At 35.9% G+C, this 18852-nt stretch overlaps 1 long non-coding RNA gene and 1 other non-coding gene across 2 annotated transcripts; one reads left to right on the forward strand and one right to left on the reverse strand.

Annotated features, from left to right (window-relative positions):
• The first annotated feature begins 7998 nt into the window (after positions 1 to 7998).
• On the forward strand, positions 7999 to 8104 carry LOC124888258. The gene has a single exon (XR_007046389.1). It is a non-coding gene; the product is annotated as a small nucleolar RNA R71 (small nucleolar RNA).
• An 8990-nt stretch (positions 8105 to 17094) lies between these two features.
• On the reverse strand, positions 17095 to 18606 carry LOC124887932. The gene is made up of 2 exons (XR_007045574.1): positions 18472 to 18606; positions 17095 to 17277 (listed from the first exon to the last, which is right to left on the reverse strand). It is a non-coding gene; the product is annotated as an uncharacterized LOC124887932 (long non-coding RNA).
• Between the last annotated feature and the right edge of the window lie 246 nt (positions 18607 to 18852).

The following is an 18852-nucleotide window of genomic DNA, read 5'->3' on the forward strand; positions in this document are numbered from 1 at the left end:
CACCATCTCTAAGGTCAATTAATTTAAAAATAACAACTGTGCATATTATTGAAGAACAATAATGCGACACACAGGAGTCAAGATATGGCATCAATTCAGCAACAACACCCATGCATGTATCAGGATTACACTATCCAAACAAGTTAGCAACTAGCAACGTAACCAGTGTGCCCTCACTACAAATAAGTCCCACTTCACTTTTATCAAATATCACATATGTAACCATAGGGACACTCAGAAGAGACTAACTCTCAGAATGAATTTCCAATCAATGTAACCCAAATACCATAGGCTTGCCCTTATTTTCATTACTGAAGCTTTTAGACAGTTAAGTTAGGATCACTATAGGTCTTCTCTTTGGATTATAATGTAGGCTAGGGGCTGGTATGATACTCGATGATATTTAAAGTGATTAAGCCTCTGACACTAAACTAGCTTATGGGGTCTCACTTATTAACCTTTTTCTATTCTTCTCTTTTCTTGATCACAGACATTCAGGATGGGTGCGGCTCTTTTCTACCATCACTTTTTTTTTTCACAACTTTTCTTTTCTTGCTCTTTTCCACCGCACCTAGCTTTTTATTCTTTTCTTTTATTCTACTTTTCTTCATACTCATTTTACATCACGCACCCCTATGGTAGCCACCCTCAACTTAGGCTATTTGTCTAAGTTAAAGTGCACAATGTCCAAAGAGGACCAGGGCCAAAGCAGGTTCATTGTGATACAAATGGGAAGGTGATAGGTATAATAAAAATAATAGGTATTCAGGCTCAAAATAAGGATCAAGGGATATTATTTACACATGGAAGGTCATTTAGGCTAAAAGTGGACTAATATCAACAATAGACTATGATCCTTTTCTAACCGATGTTCTACAACTAAGGTAAGACCAACCGGGCTAGTTTTGGATTTAACACACAATGGGAACTAAGTAGTATCTCACACATATATGGCACAAAGGTAAATAACAAGCTACTACCTATTCGTTTCATGCAATTGTTTAACAATGGTTATCATGTAACTAGTACTAATGCCATAACAAGATACACAGTGGTCACACATAAATGCATATCACACAGTTATAAAATAGACCATTAGAGAGATGTTCAAACATCAACAAAAACACGTTAACTACCTAAGGTATTTGTATTTCTCCTAGTCAACTACAATATTTGACAACAAATTATAATATGCCTAAACATGCCAGTTCTAATAGGAACAAGACTCTAGGAAAAAGAGGCACGATAACAAAAAATCCAAAAGGACATCAACACCCATAAGTAGCCCTACCCTCAACTTAAAATCATGCAATGTCCCCAATACATCAAACCAAAACAAGAGAGTTAGAAACATACCTGTGGTACCATGGGTGCAAAGATTTAATGTCAATCACATAATACGAATACAAACAACAAAATACCTTTGGTTGCTTCCCAAGAAACGTCTGAGTTATTATCGCGGCACGACCCAACTCAACTTTTTCCTCCACCTTGAGTATATGAACTTTAGCCCCAACTTAGACTCTATCTTCTTGCCTCACTCATAGGGGGTGGTGTAAAAATTAAGAAATTGAGTAATGGATTGAGCGTGATAAACCACTCGGCCTTAAAGTGAGGTGTGTTCTTATGTTGCTTGTCTAATGTAAAATCAAGAATATAGGATTCGTTTTCCTCATCTTCATACTCTTATACTATTTTAAATGATTCCACTGACAAGATATCATCTAAACATAACATAGAAAAGTGCTTTGAATGGGGCCCAATCAATCCTATTTCAAAATTTACACTATCTACTACACACTCACTTTTATTCACCTTCTCGACATCTTCACTTCAAATTGGGCTAGAGTCTTTATTAGAGATTTTCCTTGTTTCTTCTTTTGCCTCTAGTACTATGTCCTGAATCTTGGCATCATCTCTCACGGTTGGTTTTTTTGGTTAAGAAATCACTTAGGGTTTCTCAACATCAAGCTCAACATCAATATAGGGTTCTTTCTCTTCATCTTTATACTCTTCTATTATTTTAAATGATTCCACAGACAAGATATCATATAAATATAATATAGAAGTATTTTTGGAATGATTGACCTCTATAACCATCTCCTCATGAATGATTGGCTTCATTTCTTGACACATATCACATATGATATCATACGTTTCTTTCTGGAGATCCAACATTCATTGAAACATAGTTTCAATGCAACTCTTCTCGATGCTTCATTCTTTCTTTTCTTGACTATAAGACCTAGAAAACTCATAAGAAGAACTAGAATTTGGGTTAGTGAAATAGGGAGAGGGGCATTTGGGAAATCACTCCAATGTCCATCTTGACCACCACATAAAGAACAATCATACTCCCGGTAGGATAGAGTGGTGCACACATCTCTCTCCGAGGAGCATATCTATGATCTTGCCAAAAGTGAGGTCCATCAAAATATGGACATGGATCATCAAGATAATATTTTCAACCACTAAGCTCATGTTCATTCCACGATGCCATAGTAATAAGTAAACTAAAATAAAAATCTACCTAGCACAACAAATAAAAGAAAACTAAAAACAAATATTTACAAGTTTGAATTCAAGCAAGTAGGCTACAATTCCAAACCAACTCAATATGCTAAATTATTCCCCGACAATAGCGCTATTTTTTATAATGCTCAACTTACATGTCAATTTTGTGCAAGGCGGTCATCATTAATATATTTACCCAACTTTGGAGTTGGGGTCAAATCCACAGGGAACAATATGAGAGATGATTTAACTAATTTGAAACTAAAGCTACAAGTTAAATTCAAACAAATGATACAAAAAGATAATATGGGGTTTTTGATGATCAAACAAATTTTAAAGTTTTAACTTGATTCAGAGCTCAAAACTAAAATTTCAATAGTTCAAATCAGTGATAGAGAGGAACTAGGGTTGTGATCACTATGATTATTAATCCCCAATGAACAATAACAGCAGTATTGGGTTCTCATGACTTGTGGAAAACACCAAATTATCAATTTCGACAGTCCATCTAAGTGTTTCTCAACCTACTTAGATGTTGAACTCCCTAATTCTCTCGAACTTAGAAAATCATTCTATTCATGGTGATTTTATATCTGGTTGATCAATCTTGTTACAACATTAATCATAAGATGGGAGATTAACCTTCCCAAATCCTAGTTGATAATTTGCTACCTTTAGTTTATTTCTTAGTTCGAGCAAATCAACATAAGGTGGGATCTATTGTTTGCAACCAATAAATAACAATCATAAAAAAGGAATTATCAAGATATCCCCACAATCACTCAAACCCTAATCAATTATTAAATTCATGCAGGAATAATCATAGATCACATAACCCTAGTTGTGGGTTTTAGTGCCACATGAAAAAGAAAGAGATAGTAACAATTTCATTCATCATTCAAAGTAATTAAACTTACAAAAGATAAAGTCTGAAGTTGATTCTCTTCCAAGATATAGAGAAAATTCCCACAACCAATCAAATAGATGAAAATTAAATTCTAAGTTAAGAGAGCCAAAAAGAAAAGTAAAATCCTTTGGAATAAGTTTTTTGCCCCCCTGGATATGTTTTGCCTCCCTAATGAAACCCTAGAAGTTGTTATTTATATCCACAACTTAAGAAAAATCATAAATTAAAAATTTAGAATTTTTCTTTTAGGTGACGACATGTCTGACGGTTTATTAGAGTTCTGATAGCTTATCAGAACATGTCATTAGGCATGCTTCAAATTTTTGCCTTCTGCTTATGTGTGAAGACATTCTTGATAGCTTATCAAACACCTGATGTCTTATCACAAACATTGTCATATCTTTACTTTAATTTCTCAAGCACTGTCCAAGCCTGATTATGAGCCTGACGGCTTATCACAACTCTGATGGCCTATTACAGATATCTTCATGAATTCCAGTTGAAGCCCATTCTATGTCTAAGACAAACGATGAGACTAATGGCTTATCACTCTTCTAACAACCTAACACAGATGTCATTATGAATTTCAGCTGAAGCGCATTCTCTGTCTAAGCCTAACAATAATCCTAATGGCTTGTCATACTTCTGACGGCCTATCACAGATGTCATCAAGAATTCTAGCTGAAACCCATTCTTTATCTAAGGCTGACGGCAACTCTGATAGCTTATCAGGGAGTTGATGACTTATTAGACAATTCATCAACTAAACTTCCCTTTCTATTTGACTCAAAATTCAACTCTTTTATCCTAGTTGTTGTTAGTTTTCTTTCATCTTGAGTTTTCCTGCAATAACAAAGAGAAAACAATAAAAAATGACAAAAGTTGATTAAAACTTTGCAATTATTCTTAGTTAAAATCCTCAAATGTCCTAGCATCTGCTGACACATCAAGCTACGCTACTACTCAGATCAACTGTATCTAGAGGTCTAGAACTCCTAGCTCCTATTTCCATCTCACGAACCCAAGTCTCTCAGTCTCTTTCACTGTAAACTCTCTTTTGTTGTAATCTCAACTTCTTATTCTTTGATTCTCTATCTTTTTCTTTTTGTTCTTTTTTCTTTTCCTACCTCTTCATTAAAGCCAACATTATCTATTAGGGTAAATCATCAAAAACTCAGATATTCTCTGCTTTCTCATCCTCTCTATGAGTATCTTCAGTAATGGGCACTAGAGGATGGGTCTATTATATGGGTTATCAATTGTATTTTATAGTGTAGCTAACTCGGCCTATACCCCAGGTAGGTATGAGGACTGGATACCCTTGAGATACTGAGTAATGCACTGGTCAGACCCATCAAACCTAGTCTGTATCATTCTCATCTTCTCGTAAAGCCTTCGCTCAACCCATGTTTTTCTCCACCATTCATATGTCGCACTTTCATCTCTATAATTTTTAATCTCATCATTTCATTATTAAGGAATGACAGCAACACCAATACCTATCCGACTAGACTGACCTGGATGTGGATAATTATGGTGATACAATAAGTAGTGGAGTGGAAGTACGGGAGGTACCTACTATATCAGCTACTCGGAGCTTAGACTGGTCGGTCTCAGTATGGGGATTGCTCATTGCAGTGTCTTTGCTCTGCCTTCTGCCCTCATATATGTCACTAATCTTTATAGCTGCCAACTTGGCCATCTTAGAAATTAGGTAAGTAACATCTTGGATCAGACCCAAATCAATCCTTGTCCCCAGCATTAGAAATTGATCAATATTTTTTAGCTCAAGCACTCCCTCCTCCAAATAAACCTGAGTCAACATAAAAGGTAAGGCTAATATTGTGTCAGTTCTATTGTCCCTATCCCTGATCTGAAGCTATCTACTTAGCTACATCAATCTCGTAACCTTATATTATACCTGCTATAAGTACTGCCTTTGCTGGACCCATGACGTTGCCCGATAATTTCGGACTCAACCTGTGTCTAAACAATGTCCACCATGACTTGGACTAAAATTTTAGGTTGGTATTCTTTATTGAAGATGAACCTTTAATTCTACCAACAATCCTTGAGGCCTCCTCCCAAGCTGAAGTAATAATTCTGACCATCCACCAAAACTGAACAAGCTTATCTTCTGATCCTATCTTGTTCACCTTTACTTTTTTTTATCTCTTCTAATTGAAATTCTAATTCTATAGTGTTGGTTAAAAGTACAAATTTTGGCCCATGTAATTTCTGGGAGATTGTCTAAGCTGGATGTCCACCCGAATACCTCGAATCACCAAGTGTAATATTGGGTCTACACCCCTCCACAAGTTTCCTTATGCGGTTTGTCTTTTCAACTCCTTTTGGTATGCTACATAAAAATCATGAACCATCGCTTCACTATATGAGCCCGATGTTCTATTCATCCACTGCAATCCACTCAAACTTGTATTACTTGAACCAGACATTAAATGCACGTATTCCAAACATAGTCGTAGTAGTCAACTTTCTCTCTAGATAAATACTTCTTAGGAGATTTCTAGTTGAAGTGTTTGAAGTGAGGTGCTTTCCATATAGTGCCTGCATTTTAGTACCCCCACCGTTTAGCAATGGGCAACAAGGTAGGTTCAATAGATAGTAGAGTGGGTGGCACTTGTGGTGGTTGCATTACCCTGACTGGACTGCCACTATCTTCACTGTTGTCTTCTCCAGATACAAACCCATCATCATCTTCATTCCCATCCTCATTGTTTCCCTCATTTTTATCTTTCTTAAACCCTAATTCTTCCTTATCAGCATACTCACCATTTTTGTCATCATCATCATCTTCCTTATAGTCGAATGATGTTGAATGGGATGGTGAAATGCTGGGGTTCTTTTTCCTTGGTGTAGACCTTGGGGATGTATTTTTCTCAATGAGTGTTTTGTTTACTCGAGGTCATATTTTCCTTGGATCCACCTGCCCCTTTACTGGATATTCTTCAAGATCACTGCTTGACTCATCAATATCCTTATTTCTTAGTTCATTAGTGGACTTTAAGGTAGGTTTCTTTTGGGAGTTGCTGTTGTATAAGATTCATTAGTTAGTCCTCAGAAAATAAAAGAGAGTCATAGGGTGGAAGGTTTCCTACTCAGTATTCACTATTCAGAAAATGAGTCCTTATAACTAGTCATAATGTTAGACTAGGACACTTAACCAACACTCATTATTTGATCAAAAATACTTTTCTAGTGTTATGCCCCTTTCCAATCATTAGAACTCTAGACTGGGCGTCGTATAGCGTGACTAAGAATTATTGAGATGAGTCATAATGTTAATAGAACCTACAATCTTCTAATCAACCATATTACCAATGGTTACGAGGCACATAACGACTCGTTAAGGGACTTTACAAGTCATTAAGAGTCACTCAACCATTGCAACATGAGTGATTAGAGGAGTCGGTTTAGATTTTCAATACCAACACAATAATACATGTATGGACAACTCGAGTCACCCTTAATTCATCCCTAACAACTATATTTGGTTATCATACAATTACTTTCTCCCATTATCACTCTTATTTTATAAATTTTTCATGAATAGGGATCGTAGACTTATACACATTTTTAAACAAGAAATCCAAGAAATATATTTCACATTGAAGCATTTATTTAACAATTTTGAATTTAAGTATAGTACACTTACTTTGTTGCTTGACTTGGATTCTTTTTTATCTTAATTTCACAGAATTTTAAGCCCTACCCGTTGAACTTATTTAATTCTAAGGAGATTACGAGTAGTTGATGTTGGGATGAGTTTAGAGAGTTGTTTCTTTGAGTTTAAAAGCTTAGGAGAATGAAAGGAGTCTTTAATTTCAATGATTGTGCTAATAGTGGATTTCTCATTAGGTTTACCCTCTAGACATTTGATGACTAGACCCATTTTATTTTCCAATTCTTTAATAGAGACCAAATGTGAGACCACCATTCTAGAGAGTGAAATGAAGTCCTCTTTTAATTCATGAACCATTTTGTCCGTTCCCTCAACTTTGTTCAAAATTTTCGATAACAGATCCTCCATTCTACCTCTGTCGACTTAAACAGAGCTCGACTATTTTTTAGAATACCGATCATGATGAGGTGCGATATAACAATCTTCATACTCCCATTCTCTCCAAACTCGACTACCAACCTGATTTATCCAACCTTGATTCCCACCTTGCCTACGGTAGGTCGGGTGGGAACCCCCCGAGGGGTTTGCTAAATACCTAATTTCTTCACCATCCTTGCCATGGGATTTTGGTGGAGCACCTATGACATACTTGGTTAGGAAATCAAGTTGAGTAAATATCTTTTCCATGGTTTCCTCTTGCTCGTCACCCCGTTTTTGTTGTTCCTTGGTAACCACGTGCTTAAGTGAAGAGATAGTGGAGATGTTGTAATATCGAGTATGCCATTCTCAATTTTGATTAGTTACCTCTCTCAACAATTTTGTGGCCATATGAAAGTACAGGTTCAAGAGAGAACCTTCTGTTGCATTGTTTACCACCGATTGGTTCAAAGGATCTAGCCTCCGATAGAATATTTTAAGGAGTGTCTTCCCCAAAATCTCATGGTTTGGGCATTTTGACAACATTCTATGGAATCTCTCCCATACTTCATGTAGGGTCTCGCCATTCTTTTGCCTAAAATTTATATTTCATCTCTTGAGTCACACACCTTGGATAGATATAAGTATTTATCTAAACACCTTTGTAATCCTATTCTATGAAGTAAGTAAAGCCAAAAGAAGTGTGCGGAACCATAAAAATGCTTCACCCATTAGTGGGAATGGAAAGAGACTAAGTCGATAGGCTTCTTAAGCACTAGGGGAAATGTTGAATGGAGTACAAACTTCCAAAAAAATTCTCAAGTAAATATATGGATCTTCCCCATCTCTGTATAGCCCCTTTGATTACAACACATAAAGCATGACACTAGACATATGAAAAGTCTCATTCCCAAGGTGAGGTAGGGTACGATTTTCATCTGTATGATGCCCATCATTTGAGTTGCTCTCTCCCCAAGTATCATCGGATGGTTCCATATGACTAGGGCCTTTACTCATGGTTCTATTTATGCTAGAATTACCTACAAAATATTAAAAGACAACATAGAAATAAAGTGTGACACTTCATATGATACAAAGTAAGAATAACACCACACAAGCTAAATCTACACATCACTCCCCAGCAACGATGCCATTTTGATAACGCTCAACTCACTCCTATATTTGAGAGGTGAGATGGTCATTGTCAAATTACCCAATGTAAATCAGGGTCGAATCTTGAGAAGTGAATGTTATAGACTTTAGACTTATGGATATTTCACTTACTATAAGGCCATTCGGAATGCTAACAAAAATACATGTATAATTAAATGGGGGGATTTATTTAGAAACCTTTTTTTACTACTACCTTTAGTAAGTAATCAGTAAACGATATCTTTAATTTAAATTCAAGGTTTGGAAGAATCTTCGGATCATGTATCCTTACAAGTAAATTGTATGGGATAGTGTTGGTTTAGTATGGATTTAGTTGTTCATTAATGGATAGGCTAAGTCAAAGGTCGTTGAGGTCAATCTTTTAATAAAACCCTAACAATTTCACACATTGGATTTTTCGAGCACCTAACAAGTGTGGAGTTTGTATAACCACCTAAAACCTTAACTAATCATCCCTATTTCTAGGATGATTCTCTTCACATGAATTACAATCCCTGAACACTTATTTCTAAGATTGAAAAGGGTGGAAACCCATAGGCTTAGTTATTCACTATTACCTTGTTCCCCGATAATCCTCTTTCGAGGATGTTATGGGTTACCTAATATTAACCTGAGTCTCTCTTTCTAGGATGACAAAGGATTTATAGAGCTTGGAGCTTTCACCTATCAAACCCATTTAGAAATTTGGAGTTTTCACCCATCAAATCCCAACTCATAAGCTCAAGCAATGGTGAAATCCATACTCAACAACTAAAATCCATGCAAACACAATAATATCCATATGCAATCATACACTAATTCAACATAATCCTAAGACCAAATTATTTAGCTACTCATGAAGAAAGTAAAGAGAAATATACCATATGGGTCATTCAAAACATCCATTCTTCAACAAGAAACAAGGAAATTGATCCTCCAAAAGTAATTACACTTGCCCAAGATTAGGGTTTCAAGTCTTGAATTTCAAGATATCTTATGATCTATGTTTTCCAAAAGAGGAAAGGTTTTTCTTAAATATTGCTTGGGATTCGTCTAAGTGCTTTTACAGATCTGCCCCTGGCCTATTCCCGCTTAACCACGATCATGAACATATGTCTACGACTGCGACCTCGCGACTGTGGTTTTGCACTTCAATCGCATTGCTCTGACCATCTTAACTAACCATGAAAGAGGATAGAGGAACACAGTCATGGTAATAGTGGCAGATGTAAACTAGCTCTTCCGCTGCACTTTTCCTTCCTCATTTTTATCATTTTCAGGTCCAATCCACATCTTTTAGTCTTCTCAACTTTATGCCTTCAAAGAGTAGATATTAGTTCCTCTACCCATAGATGTTGTCTCATTTATTCATTCAAAATAAGGTAATGTGTACAAAAAATGAGTGTCAATGAATGCTAAATTCACCACTCATCAGAAACCTAATCCAAGTCGGTTTATGACTTGTCTACTATAAATATAACGTCTTAAAATATGTTTTAAACGTCTTGGAGAATTTTGGAACACCCTAGATCTCTTAGAACAACATTGAAGGCTACCACAACTTGTTTTTTAGGTTTTATATTCTTTTCTTTTTAGTTTATTTATAATTTTAATCATTCATACAATTATTTGGAAGTTAAATATGACTATGAGTGGCTAGAAACTCCCTTTATGGGGTTAAAGCCAAGAACATGAGTATTATTATTTTGAATTGATTTCGTCTAAATTCTTTATCAATATTGATTGTTTGTTTATCTTTTATTTAACTATTTGAAGGATTAATCACCCGAAAAATACATATATTGTCGACCTTGTGAACTCGAGAGAGAGAATAGGGAGATAGAACATGGAGATGAACAAAGTATGGGTTTTTATTCTTTTATGAAATAAGGAATTTAACTTAACATCTAGAATATGGATGTACTTAGATTCCTTACTTGATTCAAATGTAGAATGATAGTTTTAAAATACTTAATTGGACTATTGCATCCCCGCTCAACGATGTAGTTGTAATGTCTAAATTAGATAAAAGATTAGAGGTCGAGAGACCATGATCATGCAATTAACCCTACGAATCAACAACCAAGATAAGCAAGTTAACAAATAAAATTCAATAACATAGTATGATTGTTCGAAGTCCTTTCACCCTGGGCTTTAATCCATTGACTGTTTCAAGACTTTATTTTATGCATTATTTACTTTAATTTTAGTTACCATTATCAACTCTCTTTTCGGTTACTCTTGCACCAAAGTAATCTATACTGTGAACTAGAATTGAAGCATTGTTAAACTAAGTCCCTCTGGAATTGATACTTGGATTTCATTAGGCTACTTTTCTACTTGATAGACTACATATACTTGCGTGTACGCTTGGGCACTGTTACTATATATGGCCGCACATACTGATATACTGGGATTACTTGAACACGAGGGCCTCTAGCTCTATTCTGGTTTCCACCAAGCACTGCTCAATGGTCTGCTGCTAGTCTCTGCTTAGCTAGCTTTGCCTACCAAGATACATACTGAGATTCTTCAGTTTCTCTCCTCTCGTTCTCTACTTGAGCCAACAGATAACTGGTATACTGATCAACTATATCTTGTACACCTTTGTGAGGAGGGGGAGGTAAATTATCATGATCCCCTTTAGGAGGTTCATCTTTTTTCTACTCAAACATCCTGCCAGGTGTTTGTAGGATCCTCTTTGGATTTGGATTCACTAGGAGTAAGGAATTGCCTATACTCTGTGTTCTAGGTATACACTAGCGTATGCCTAACTAAGAACAAGAACAAAAATAAATACCCTAAAACTACAATAACTTTCTATTACAACTCAACACCGTGTTCCCCGGCAAGGATCCAACTTTTTAATTGACATCGAAACAAAACCTCCAATTAGATGATGATATGGTTGTTGTCAAAATATAGTAATCCATCAGAGGTTGGAGTCGAATCCCAAGGGAATATATGGTTTACAGATCTCAGCAGTTGTAGTCAATGGGAAAAATAAGAAAAGTAAATAGGGGTTTTGATGTAGTAAACTAATCAATAGCTGTATTGATTTAGATTGTGATTAGTATAGGTGAAAACTAGGATTGTGTTCCCCCTAACTTCTCAACTCCATAGGCTTATCGTGCATTGTTGAACCAACCCAATACCTTTCAAGATGAATCGATAAGTTATGTACCCTTTATAGTCTTTTGGACGAGTAGAAGCATTTCACACTTTACTTTTTGAGTCTCAGGCTGTTGCCTTACTAACCCTTATTTTGATCCCAGTTAACTATTAGATTTTGAGTCTCTAGTTATTAGATGATAGTTAATGGTCATTCACTATATTTCATGATTATCATGGATTGACAATTAACCTCAAATTACTTTTGTCTTTATTCCTAGTCACTGCTCCTCTTTTAGAGCAAACAGCTATATCTTGGAGGGATCCTAATGTGTGCACCCATTAAGAAATCTATTATAATGAAGATAAAGCAATGCATTCCATGGGTATTGGTTCAGATCAATAATCACACTTCCCCTACTTCGTCAACCGCTAGGCTTTCCACAATCCTAGTTATGGGTTTTAGCCTCTCATGATTGTGAAGAAATTGATAACATTCATAGTTGAAAGTATAGATAAAATCACAATAAGAAGAAGTGTAAAAATCCACAACTGTAACTGAATTAATGGACCAAAATCAATACAAGACAATTATCTTAGAATCAAAATATGTTTGGGAATATCAAAAGTGGGTTTCTCTGACTAAAAAGTACATAAAGGGTATTTATAGTACAAGAAGAAACCTTAAAAGCAAAGCCCAGATTAAATAGGAGAATGCCGGGTTAATGGCCAGCTTTCTCTATACCGGCGGTCTAGCACAGGTTGAAAGTAGTACTTGCGGTCATCACACAGGGTGCAGGTGCAGACCGCAGGTGCAACTTCTACAGCCTAGCTCTTGGGAGTTCGACATCTAGCACCTGCTTTGTCCACCTGCAGTCTATAGGTTCTGCATACGGTCTGTAGGTTGCCTTGGTAGGTGTTAGGAGTAATCTTTTAAGATCTTTTTCACTTCTCGAGCATATTTTGATCACGACCAGGCTAGAAAGCATCCCAAATATCTATAATTTCTCAAAAAAGTGGCCAAAAACTCCTTTTTCACCTTTTTCATAAACTTAACATCCAAAACATGATTTCATACAAAACGTACCCAAAATGGATCATATCTAACAAAATAGCCTCAGAAACCTGCATATTTTCCATGTTTTAAGCGTTGAAAGTGCTCTATTTCTATAACACATTAATGGCTCCACTGATACTTCCCTGGTACCTAGGTATCTTATCGCGCTGCCCCCTTGGGCCTCATAATGCATCACCTCCATCACCCGAGCATGGTCAGACACCTCATAAAAAGACCTACCTAAAGAAACTAAACTCTTAAGTAGACCTATAAAGAGGAAGTCTCAATCGTTGAACAAAGAAATAGACCCTCTCTTAATCAGTAGTTAGAATAAAAGTAGCATTCCTAGCTAACTCATAAAAACGAGCCTCATAATCCATAACTATCATGAATCCTACTCCAACCTCGATTGTTGATCCCTCAAATAATCTATAAGACCGCTATGCATGTACTTTTCCTAAAAAATCCTAGAGAACTGAGCCCATATCAAAGAAGGAAATCCCATTGGCCTGGAATTAAGATGACCTTTCCACTAATGTAGAGCTGCCAAGTCCAATTGAAAAGTAGTGTAATCCATACCACGAGTCTCTGCTAGGCCTAAATTACTGATCTTATCCTTACAAGCAATAAGAAACTCATATGCATCCTCGCCCGGTGCACTGAAAAACCTAGGTGAAAACAATCATAAGAATCTGCCCAACATTTTCTGCTCCTCAATAGTCATATAAGGATGGGCAACCACGTGCTAAGCAACTATCAGCTGAGCAACTACCGATGCAGCAGGGACCCTAACTCTGTAAGCTGTAATTATAGGCTACACGCCTGCTCAGTACCACTCTAATCTGTAGACTGTGTACCATCAGATAGAGCACCACCAACCAACCCTAAACTCTAAAACAAAGCATCCCTAAGTGCTAAAGAATAAATAAATCCTTGTGGATCTTAGGTCAGTCCCTGGACCACCGCTGGTTCGGGCAAAAGAACCTATGTCTCAAGAGCGGGAATAGGGTCTGGTAAACCCCCTACCTTGGACCCTCTCTTGGGACATATCTCAAGGTTTTCCATAACCTTTAGGTCTTCTACGAATAGCAGTAGGATCCCTAAGCTTTATTTTGGGACCCTCATCTCATGTAGTAGTAGCACGTGCCCTAGCCATCTACGGAGTGAAACCAAGGGAATACTTTAGAATCTAACTCAGATACAGCACAAAATAAGTGAAAGAAGTGAAGAACTCATAAAAATATCTTACAGCCTCTCGAAGATAAAAAAACGGACATGATCGTTCCGATCCGTGGGAATCTACTAGACATTTTACCAATAATTCTTATGAAACCTAATCTCTGATGCTAAGCTATCAAGACCCAATTTATGATTCATGATGACACCTACTCTATACCGCTAGTAGGTAAGCAAAATTGTAGCCTGGAGCTATTTACAATGCACTAACTTAGTGGAAAATATCTCAATAGGACGAAATAGAAAATATAACTTATAAATAAGCAAGGTAATTAAAAAAGTCTTAAAGGCAGCCATAACATAGAAAACCATCCCATAACTTGATATAGTCAGTTGAGAGCTACTATAAATACCATAAGTTCTAGAATAGTCCATATAATTTGTCTCGAACAAAGGACTAAATATTGTCAAATAGAAGGAAGCAAGGGTAACCCGGCTCTTAGAGCTCACCCTATCTCCAAAGCCCAACACAACATAATCATCGAATCAACAACAGAGACTAGTACTCAGATCTACACCAAAAAGGTACAAAAGTATAGTATGAGTACAAAAACCATGAGTACTCAGTAAGCATCATCGGCAGACTGACTAAATCATGATATATATACGATAAAATGCAAGATAACATAACTAAGTTAAAGTAAAAGGGGGAAACCTGGAAGTAACTTCAACCTTGTTGTACACAGTTAAATAAATAAACCGAAATAACAACATAAGAAACATACAATTATAGCTAAAAGATTGGTCCCCATAAGCCAATAAGTAAGAAAAAGTAAATAACACAACGCAAGCCCCCAAAAGCTTGGAGGGTAAAATAAAGGATAATATAACTGAAAGAACATGACTTACCAACCTTCATGCTATCATTGGGAGCTCATCTGGATCATGTCAAACTAAGAACCACTCCCCCTTAGCGGACACGACTCGGTGTTTATATATATATGTGTGTGTGTGTATGTATATCATAAATCACCAATATTATAAGAAATAGCCGGACTCAAACCGGTAAATATATCATCTATATCAAGATCAATAGTCGGACTCAAACTGGTACATATATCATCAATATCATAAACCATAATCGAACTCAAACTGATACTCATAACCTGACTATCATAACTACCGGGTTTTACCATAATTAGCATCAACTCCCAATATCAAACCATCATGATTATTAAGTTTTCTAGTCTCATCAAGATTCATATAATGAAACTCAAATATATAGCAAGAATACTAAAGTCTACCAAAACTAGCTCAAGTCTTGGCCTAAGGTGGGCCGAGGGGCCCACTCTTGACCCTTGAAATCCCTTATAAGGCAAATCTACCCCAGACTAGAATAAGGTATCTAATCCCCTTTTAGATGTTAAGAAAGCCTTAATTAGCCCTAGGATACAAATTTTACTAAGTAACTAAGCAACTAAGCTAACTATTCCCAAGTTTCGATTTCTGGATAGCCTAAACAGTCCAACTAACCCAAGTAATGTCATTCATAACACCAATACCTAAAACTCATCCCAAATATAACATATTATCATAAACATACTATGACATAGGTCAATCTATGAAGAGGGAAAACCTAGCCTACCTGGACACCTAAGAAAGCTCGAAGAATCCGCTAAATCATTGACTTTATCTTTCGAGAAGCTTCTCCAAGGTGCCACACTATCAAAACCACAATCTACTCATCAATACAAGAAAATAATGATGTCCGTATTTCACTATCGTGCTTTGGGTCAAAAATTATGCAAAAATCTCATGTGGGGCCCATTTATGAAAATCATATTTCTGAAACCAACTCAATATTCCCAAATTCTAAGGAGTAATTACCCTAAAATATGTAAATTTTGAGCTATATTGGTTCTAAAATCAAGTCACCTGAGATTAGGGATTTTAGATAAAGAAAAAGAGAAGTCAACCATGAAAATTAAGGAATCTTAACACAAATTTCAAGGAAGATCGCATAATTAGTCTTTATCCAAGCTCTCCAAAGCACCCACAATGTAATTACTAAGCTCTCCCACTCTTTAGGGTTTAAAACTTTCGAGAATGTATGAGAAATAGGCAAAAATAGATTAACTGGGGTATTTATACCCTTCCCAGGTACATGGGAGTCGCATTCGCGATCTATCACTCGCAATCGTGATGCTTGGCCAAAAAATGCAGTAGTCGCTTATGCGACATTATTTCCGCGATAGTGATACGTGGCCTACTGCCAGGGATGTTGTGAATGCGACAACAAATGTCACTTACGCCACACTATCCAGCGTCTTCCAAATCACATATGTGATTAGTCGCTCGCGATCGCCGGTGCTGGTGACTTGGAAATTTCTAAGTCTCAGCCGACCCCTCGAGATTCATCTAGAGTCTCGTATATGCAAACAGACTATGCTACCCTATCAAATTCAATGTTTTAGACTCAGTGATGTAGTCAAAATTTCCATCTGAGGTCATTTTGATGAAAAGTTGGTCCCACACCCAACTTGCCATCTTCTTAACTTTCGACCGATAGCTTGAAATGAGCTCGGGTGCCACGGACATGAACCAAATGTCCACCTAATCTAAAATCGACATTATGGAACTGTTGGAACATTCAGAATTAGCATACGAGGTATTTTGACTGAAGTTTTCACCCGGTAGCTAATTTGAACCAGCAAAGACTTCAAAATAGGAAATTGACTCTAAAACCAAATGAACTATCCGATAACCAAACTGTTAGTCCCAGCAAGTCATAAATAACTTGGGGTCGCTATAGGAAGCTCGGCGAAAATACGGAAAATGACCTAAAAGGTTATTACACCCTATATAAGGAAGCAGAGCACACTGATAGAATTCTTAATTTGTTATTTTATGATTGCACCAAAGCTAGAATAATAGAACCAGATTTAATATAGGTCAAAGAACAAATTTTAAAAGTTCAAAGTGATCAAACCAAAAGATACGTATCACATTATCCGAACAAATCTGAGAACAGTTGGTAAATTATTGACAGAAGACAAGGTTATAAATAACTGGCTACAAACTACGAGTTAGCAATATATTCTTACAAAAGGGGACGGATTTAAGCAATTAATGCAGTGACAGAAGACAAAGTTAATGAGCGAAAACCATGATCAAGACTGACTTTTACACGTTCTCAATATCAAACATCATGTCCTAATACTCATTCTGGCTCCAGCCTTCCAGTGCGTATAAAATTCCAACTATTCTCCATGCACTCGTCACTCTTCTCGAAATCTACTTCTGGTTTATAACAAAAGGAGACACGTATATTGATTTATCAGGATAGATCCAAATATTAAGTAACAATAAATAGGAATATATATAAAGAGTGTATTGTATGATATTTCCTACCCCAAAAGAATCAACAGTTTTAAGATGCTTGGGAGAGATCATGGCAGGCGTGTGGAAGTATAAGCAATCCTTATGAGAATTTCTTGTTTTAATGTGAAAAGGGAATGAACAATGTTTCTTTTGGTGCCTTCGGTTGTTGTTCAACACTCAATCCATCCCTTACTAGTCACCTCTATGATGATTTAAATCATAAACATATAATTATTTTTATTTTTAAGGTGGGGTGGTACTATATAATTTTCAAAAATTTAGCCGAAAAATTAATTTGAATGGCCATCAATTATTAGAGATTGAAAATGATGTTTCTCGTTGTGCTTTGCTATATACCTTTGAAGTATAGGTCACTGAAGGTACCAAATTAGTCGCAACCTTCTTGATTTAAGTATGTTGTAATCATTTTCATACACCGTGACAACCTATCATAATTACTATTATATATGACAAAGGGAATATGTTGGAGAAAACTCAATGAATGTACAATATAGTCATTGAATGTTAAAGAAACCTTAATTCAACCTTTGCACAACGCAAGTGCAATAGAATAAGCTACTTTTGCCAAATGGCCTCCAAGGACCACTTGAGGTTATTATATCTTCGCAACTTTATCCATTTCAATTTCACAAGCGATTGATTATTCATTTCAATTTCACAAGCGATAGATTATTTAGGACTTGAGTTCAGAACCACTGCAATAGCTAGGCTGCTTCCGTCAACCAACTCCACTTTAAGTTGGGGATTCCTTCTAACAGTATATTGTTCACCATTCATATTCAATGGGTCCTATTAATTTTCACATATATTTGTATTAGTTCAAGTAATTAACTAACTTTATCTAGGAATAATTTGGTTTAACTCTGGATTCTGGAATATAAGAGGATATATTTTCTTTATTCTTTGGAAGATAAATTATTGGTAACAACTAATAAAAGATCATGCTACTAGTCCTTTAATACAGATTAATTTTCATAAATTTGAAGTACATAAGATTATTATTTAAATTAGTTTAAGTTGTATGTGTTGATGTATAAAAAATATTTAGACAATAAAATCATCAGTGAATTATTGAATATTTTTTGAATTTACCTGATTTAAAAGTCCTAGAGTCAAAACCTTTACACCTTTCTTATCAGCTTCCATAATGGCTTCCTTGATCAAATTGCAAATAGTTTCTCTTTGCCATGACATTACAATTTTGGGGTACTTGGATACCGCTTTTATATAAAAATATAGACCAATATCTGTTAAATAAATACCAATTTCTATCATATTTGTTGAAATGCTAGGTCATGGTATTCTTTAGTTATTTGTTTTAACCTTATTAATTCTTCTATATTATTTTTAAGGTATACTATATTTTTCATATTTCTAGTTTTTATGTAGTCGAGTAGATTCTTTTTCATAAGTATTTCTATCAATCTTATTTGCTCCATATCTCTCCTCCAATATTCTAAGTATTCATAATTT

Source organism: Capsicum annuum, chromosome 10 (assembly GCF_002878395.1).
Source record: "Capsicum annuum cultivar UCD-10X-F1 chromosome 10, UCD10Xv1.1, whole genome shotgun sequence".
NCBI lineage: Eukaryota > Viridiplantae > Streptophyta > Magnoliopsida > Solanales > Solanaceae > Capsicum > Capsicum annuum.